Source organism: Cervus elaphus, chromosome 11 (assembly GCF_910594005.1).
Source record: "Cervus elaphus chromosome 11, mCerEla1.1, whole genome shotgun sequence".
Taxonomy (NCBI): Eukaryota; Metazoa; Chordata; class Mammalia; order Artiodactyla; family Cervidae; genus Cervus; species Cervus elaphus.
The window spans coordinates 37513446-37521345 of NC_057825.1; positions in this window are offsets into that span (position 1 = coordinate 37513446).

The window sequence follows — 7900 nt, forward strand, 5'->3', positions numbered from 1 at the left end:
CTGGAGCGGTTTGGACAAACAGATTTGGCTAAAGTGAATTTAGGTTGTTTGCATCTATTATAAATAGAGCAAGACAAGACAAAGTGGGTGAAAATGAATTTGAATAGCTGAAATGTTCAACAAAGAGGTCTTCATTAACTAAACAGTGTGTAAGGTATTTGCAGAACTCACTAACCTGTTAACTGTGGTTGGAAACATTCATTGATTCTATCGCTTTATGAAAAAATTCACAAAAGTCATCAAACATGTAGAGCAGACGTATTGGTGTTAAAATAAACTAGGAAGGAAAACCCTCCCTTAAACCTCACCAAAATTCCACAGTCTTTTTTTTCTGATTGTTGCTTATTATTGCTTGATGAGCTTTTCATTATTTAATTCCTTTTTTCCCTTTCTTTTACAAAAGCAATACTGCTCATTTAGGAAAACCAGAAAATTAGGTCAGTCCAAAAATATATGAAGAAACTTTGCAAAGAGCCTTGTACCCACTCACTCTGCCTAGGTCAGACGTGGCATATTTTTCCAGACCTTTCTCTGTAGACTTTCATATGGATGTACTTCCCTTCATTCTTTCTCTTTCACTCTCTAACTCTTGGTTTTCTTTTTTTAGCAAAAATAGGATTATGCAGTACTTTCTGTTTTGTAAACTCATACTTTATTTGGCCAATTCCCTATTTTTGGACATTCAGATTGTTTCCAACCTTTTGCTGTTACCAACCTCACAATACAGTGATCAGAAGAGCATACTGCAACCACATGTGACACACACAAGCCTCCCAGCTACACTGGTAAGTGAAAAATATGCCAGACACAGACATGTATGGTGTGATTCCATTTACAAAATATTCTAAAACCAACAAGCAAAACTAAACTGCAGTGTGTACAGATGTCTACTCAGGAGGGAAATTATAAAGGCAAGAAAGGATATGATTACAGCAGAAGCAGGGTTGCCCTATCCCTTTGGGTAATGAGGGTTCTATGTTGGGAAAGGCATTTGGGGGCGCCTGAGGGCTGACAGTGTCCTGGTTCTCGACTGGGTCGTATCTGTATGGGTGTTTATAATAATTCACTAAGCAATACATTTATGTTTTATGGACTTTTATCCATATGTGTGACATTTAATGATAAAATTTTTAAATGAACAGAATTAAAATATTAATAATTGGCTAAAATATTAACTAGATATTTAAAGCAGAGAGTAAAACTATTCTGAAACTTAAGCAACATACTTGAAAAGGCACAAAAGAATGTGCTCCTCTTCTATGCTACATCAGAATTCCAGTTTTTGGAAAATAAGGTGGAATGTGTTTTTTAGACCAAATTGTCCCTCAGGCATAATTGTTTTCCTCTCGACTTCTTCTAAACCAAATTATTTTCTATCAAATTGCTTTTTTTTTTTTTTGGCCAAGTCATCTGGATTATTCTAAAGCTCAGGCAATTTCCACGACTCTCATCATGCTGCCTTCATTGTGCTTTGAAGGTGATAATGTCCTTAACATGTAGGAGAAACCTCACTCCATGTCTCACCATCTGCCTTTGGGGCACATGACTGTGGAGACTATTGTCTGCTTCTGCTATGAATTAGAAGTTGGCCTCTTACTCATTCACTCGCTCACCCATCCATCCCTCCATCCATCCATTCAAGCATCCATCCATCCAGTGTGCTGGGCACTGGCCTAGGTGCTAGGACAGAGCCACAGAGTCAAGCCTCTGCTTTTGCACAGCTGTATTTGAATACCAAACAGACAAAAAAAATGACTTGTCCTGTGATGATAAAGAGAAATGAATCAGGGTGGGTGGGTGGTGGATTGAACTGATGGGGGATATGCAGTTTTATGCCAAGGGGGTCAAGGAGTTCTCGTGGGTCAGCTGATGTTTGTGCAGAGACCTGAGTGAAGGGAGGTGGCCAGGCTAGCCTTCTGGGCAGAGGCCCAGCCCCCAGGCCAGGGCAGGTGAAACAGAATGAGTGAGGGGTAGGATGGTAGGATCTGAGCTCAGGGAGGGTTGTTGTTCAGTTGCTCAGTCGTGTCCAACTCTTTGTGACCCCATGAACTACAGCTTGCCAGGTTCCCCTGTCCTTCACCATCTCCTGGAGTTTGCTCAAATTCATGTCCATTGAGTCAGTGATGCCATCGAACCATCTCATCCCCCGTCATCCCCTTCTCCTTTTGCCTTCAATCTTTCCCAGCATCAGGGTCTTTTCGAATGAGTCAGCTCTTTGCATCAGGTGGCCAAAGAATTGGAGCTTCAGCTTCAGCATCAGTCCCTCCAATGAACATTCAGGGTTGATTTCCTTTAGGATGGACTGTGCAATCTTCTTGCTGTCCAAGGGGCTCTCAAGAGTCTTCTCTAGCACCACAGTTTGAAAACATCAGTTCTTTGGCTCTCAGCCTTCTTTATGGTTCAACCATAAAGATTCTGTCATATACTCTCACATCCATATATGACTACTAGAAAAACCATAGCTTTGACTATACGGACTTTGAAATCGGCAAAGAGGTGTCAGGAAGGGTGGCTGGGACCAGGTCATGTGGGGACTCAGATGTGCTGCTGAGCCAGGTGGAGTTCGGCAAGGGGGTTCGGGCCATTAAGGAAGGCTGAGATCTGAAGTCTGTTTTGAAATGCTCGTGGATGGGGGTGGGGAGAGCCTGGGGTGGAGTGAGGGGAGCAGAGCCAGGGAGGAAGTTTTGCTGGGCCCCGTGCTGTCTTGAGCCTAGCCCCAATTCTGGGGGCCCCTACTTGCTCTGGTTTCCCCTGTGGGCCTCTTTATGAGACCCGAGGGCTTTGCTCTGTGGTAGCCCCTTCACAGTGGAGGCTTGGCATCCAGCCCACCTGGCGACAGCCCCCTGTGACTGGTGTGTTCACGACTGAACACAGGAGCCTCTGCTGTCTCTTCAAATGCATCTGTCCACGACGACACCCCTCACAGGTCCACGACACCCCTCACGGCAGCCTGTCAAGAATGACTGGACCCTGATTCTGTCAGGCGGTCTGCGTGCCAACTTGCTATCCAGGGGTCATCGCAGATGTGGAGAACGTGCCGGCCACACTCAACTCCAGGTTCCCACAGCTGTATTGAATGGTCCAGGGCTGAAGACAGTGTTCTGTTTACACACTCGGGCACCACCTTGCAGATTGTGTCCACTAACCTATGGTCCACTTGGTGGGGCCATGAATAATTTGTTAATAAAATGCTGACCTTTGTGGGTGATTTACTTTTTAAAAATATGCACTAGCGTGGATTCCAGGTTAGTCCTATAAAAACACTATTCTCATTTGCTTTCAATCCAGTGAACTTTCTTGAGTTGGGAAGAAAGAGTGGTGTTCCTTCCACTTCTGACAGGTGACTCAGACCCAGGTCAACTCTGCGGCTGCCTCCAGCCTCTGCGGAAAGTCCCGGAGGAGCCCAGTTTCTCTAGATGAGGTGGGGTTACCCTCCGCCCCGAGGCAGCTCTCTTTTATACTTTGGCAAATTCATTTCCACTACTTAAAGAAAAACACTTCACCTTCCCTGTCCTCATTGTTGACCCTCATAACCTCACCCTGGCTTAGTCAACCTCACTTCCCCCTGCTTGCAAAAGAAAAGACCGGAAACTTTTTCATTATACACAGGCAGTGCTCCTATATGACCATCCTCTTTGTTCTCTACAAGAGTAAATCTGAAATGACTTCCAAATTTACATATATTAAAGTAGGAAACTTTAAATAAAAATCAAGGTGACAGAAAAGACTAGGGGGAATTTAGAACACTAATTATAAATCACATGGTCTCACATAATTACTAAAGGTGAGGTGTGCATTTGACTCTGAGCTTCCTGGCAGCCAAAGCAAGAAGAGAAAGATGATCAACTTCATGATTCACCGTTTCTCTGAGGAAACACACACCCTTTCTTCAGGGAAAGAGCTGGGATACTTGCACTGGGTTCGAATTTTTGCCCTGCCTTAAAGGATCTGGAGTGAAGTGAAGTGAAAGTCGCTCAGTCACATCCAACCCTTTGTGACCCCCTTGGGATTCTCTAGGCCAGAATACTGGAGTGGGTGGCCTTTCCCTTCTCCAGGGGATCTTCCCAACCCAGGGATTGCACCCAGGTCTCCCGCATTTACCATCTGAGCCATAAGGGAAGCTCAAGAATTCTGGATTGGGTAGCCTATCCCTTCTCCAGCAGATCTTCCTGACCCAGGAGTTGAACCGGGGTCTCCTGCATTGCAGGCAGATTCTTTACCAACTGAGCTATCAGGGAAGCCCTTAAAGGATCTAAGTGTGGTGAAGAGAGAGGCCCTGCCCTGATGATCTGTTTCCATTGGTGCCTTTTCTAGGCCCCATGCAGGTACTGCCTGGTGCTGGTCTGCACTTGACCGGCAACTGCTTTGACTCAAGCTTTTAACTCCAAAATTGCAGAGAATGTCACCATGTCTGTAGTTGCTCAGAGTTCACACCTGAAGTGTGGCTTTTCCTTGACTATCTGGCTAGCACTCTAGCTGTGATTGGTCTGAATTTGCTGTTAGAAAGATGCACGCGAAGGCCAGGACTTGAGGATCTAGCACTCTTTTGATGAGTTACTTGAAAACGTCTCTCAGAGCCACCCCTGCACTGCCTGCGTTCTCTTTGAGGGTTGCCCTTACCGGGCTGGGGGATTCTGGGCTGCGTTTTTTTTTTTTTTAATATTTATTTACTTGGCTGCGCTGGGTCTTAGCTGTGATACACAGGACTCTATAGTTGCAGCACATGAACTCTTAGTTGCAGTATGTGGAATCTAGTTCCCTGACCAGGGACTGAACCTGGGTCTGAACCTGGGCCCCCTGCATTGGGAGCTTGGAGTGTAGCCACTGGACCACCAGGGAAGTCCCATTAGGGCTAGTTTTGCCTTTTGAACAGCACCCCCGGTGAGGGACCACCTGAAAACTGGCGCCTCCCCCGCAGTCAGTCACCTTCTGTCCCTAAGTCAGCCTTTCTCTGCTCCTCCTTTCAGTTTAACCACTTCCTGCCCACAATTTGTTGTCTAAACAGCACAGTCAGAGTGACATATTTGAACACTTCCCTACCCTCTAGTGTAATTTTACCTTCCAGGATGATTTCTTTCGGAAAGTCAGAACTTTGTTTCCTGAAAATCTGTTACATTCCTGACACTCCTCCAGCTTCTATCCTTGCTAAGTGAACTAACTGTCATTGTTCAGAGACACTAAGCTTCCTGACTGCCAGGCCCTGGACTTTCCACACCATGTCTCCCTTAATCCCCTCAACAGCCTCAAGAAGTTAAATACTATTTTATGTTCACTATGCAGACCCAGGAAACTAGGGCCAGGTCACCCAGAGTGGAAAGGGTGGGATCCGTCTGACCAGAGTGTGTGTGTTTGACCATCACCTGGGACCCCCTTCCGAGGCATCTAAGGGACATGGTGCTCCTCCTGAGGACCTCTCCTCCCACTTGGCCATCCTGCTTGTCTTCGTGGATCAGAATTCGGTCTGGTGTTTCATGAAAACATCTCTGCCTTCTGGGCGATGGGAATATCAACCAGGCAAGGCATGAGTTGGTCAGACATTCTGTTTTTAACTGAATAAACTTCCCAGCAGGTGGATGTTGGGTCTCCTATCCCCCGGCCCTCTGTGTGGGGCTGGGGACAGCCTCCAGGCGTCTTTTCTCCCAGGTCATGCTTTCTCTGAAGGTAGGCGGAGCCTTGATACAGAGCTCTCTGCTTTGACTGTCCTCATCCACCTCTGCCCCAGGTGCGGCCAAGAGCAATCTACAAAAGAACACCCCACCACCACCCCAAGGCTTCTCAGGGGGCGCTAGTGGTAAAGAATCTGCCTGCCACGCAGGAGACTTAAGAGATGGGGTTCAATCCCTGGGTCAGGAAGATCCCCTGGAGGAGGACATGGCAACCCACTCCAGTATTCTTGCCTGGAGAATCCCATGGACAGAGGAGCCTGGCGGGCTAAAGTCCATGGGGTCACACAGAGTCAGACATGACTAAAATGACTTAGCACCCATGCCAGGGCCACAGTGAGCCTCTTCAACCCACCAGGTTCCCTGGCCTTCAGCTCTTCCGTGGTCTTGGGGCCACTCCCTTTGCTCCAGTGCTGGCTCTCGCCTCAGCTACCCACCAAGTCTAGAGCCTGTGTTCATAGAGACGCTGACTTTGCTCAGAAGGAGGGAGGTTGGCGGAAGCTCCAGCCAGACAGAAACTACCCTCCCATCCGCCTGAAGGAGGGTCCCTCACGCTCTTCCTGCATGTGGCTTCCTTTCCCTTTGGGCAGCCTGTCACCCCTAGTCAGCAGCCCCAACCTCTTCGTCTGGGCTCCACATGGCCACTCCAGAAGTCTCACCTGGGACTGAGGGGGCAGAGAGCTGACTTTCCACCCAGTCAATGCTGAGCCCTGAACAGGACTTCCTGTGGGGCCCTTGAGCCCTGGAAGCTGACTCTCCCAAGCAGAAGGGAAGGCCAAGAGGGCTATATGGCCAGGCCTGCTAAACCAGGGTCTCTGTGTAGGGAGCTTCGGTGTGCCCGTCCGCGTCTAGGTCACATGACACCTAAGAGGGGGACAAAGCAGTGCTTGGTGATGATGGGGTGATGGGGACTCCAAGGCCAAGCAGATCTGTATGTGGTAATGCTGGTAGAATCAGTAGAGTGACGTCATGGGGTCTTCAACCCAAAGGACATGGTAGAGAAAGAGCATCTTTAACTCTTGGACAGACATCCTCCTTCAGGAGCTGCCTGGGTTGCTGCCACGGGCTCCGTGTTAGGGTCCAGAGAGGGTGGTTATTCCTCACTGCCAGCTCAGAGAGGAGAGATCTAGGAGAGGGTGATGACCAAGCCATGACAATCCACAATTGTCTTGTGCTTTCCCTGTTTCTGCCCCACTAACTGGAGCTGAAAGTGACTCCAGAGAAAGTAGGTAGCTACATTCAAAGGCTTAAAACAGAAAAGGTGACTATGCATGAAAAACCAATTAGAACTTGACACAATTGCAATTTGCAAAAATTGAGGCAAGGGAGAGCGGGACTCTGGCCAGAGGTCGCCAGCTCCGTGGACTCAAGGCAAGATGCCTCAGCCCTCTCTCTGAGTCCTCACCTGTGAAGTGGGCATAATGATGGCTCATCCCCAGGGCTGTGAGAGTTCCTGGCCAGGATCGAGGGGCACAGAGCAGAGCACTCAGTGCTCAATGAGCACTCAGCACATGTGAGTTGACCATGGGCCCAAATAGCAGAAGAGGACTCTTTTCATCAGGCTACTATGAACAAACAAAGTCAGGAAACCTTGAAAATAAGATTTGTCATCTTGTGGGCGAGGTTCTCTTTATGTGAGAGCTGTCTTGGTTATCTGTGGTTTAAAGCTTCCTCTCTCAGCCACAGTAAACAGGGGTCCTGATGTGAGGCAGAATGTGGCTTTTGTCCATGGTGCTGGCGATTTAGTTTTGGTGGATTCAGTTTGGAGCCTGTCCACACAGATGGACCCAGGACTCACACGTCCTAGGAAGGCCTACCATATAGCTCTGCTTTTTGGGGAGAAAACAGAAGAGGTAGGCCTTAGCTTTTCCCAAGTAGAAATACCAGAAGGATCCTTTTTCATAACACCCTCAAGTCATCATAGTTCACTTTTGGGGCACAATAAAAACCTTTCAAAAATTTTAGGTGGTTTTAGAATAAGAAGCCACTGGCCAAGAAGAAGAAAGACACCTTTTTCCTTAACTGAACAAGTGCTCTGCTGAGGGAACAATGGCAGGTCAGGGCGGTGTACTCAGCTCAGCAGACTTGCCTGGCCAAGGACTTGAACACGAAGCCTGATGCTCTAGAAAGGAGCTCCGAGAGGGCAGGGGGGTTGTGTATTTTGTTCATTGGTATGTCTTCAGCTCTAAGATAGAGCCTGGCTTAGCCCAGGCACTCAATCCCTGTTTGTCAAATGA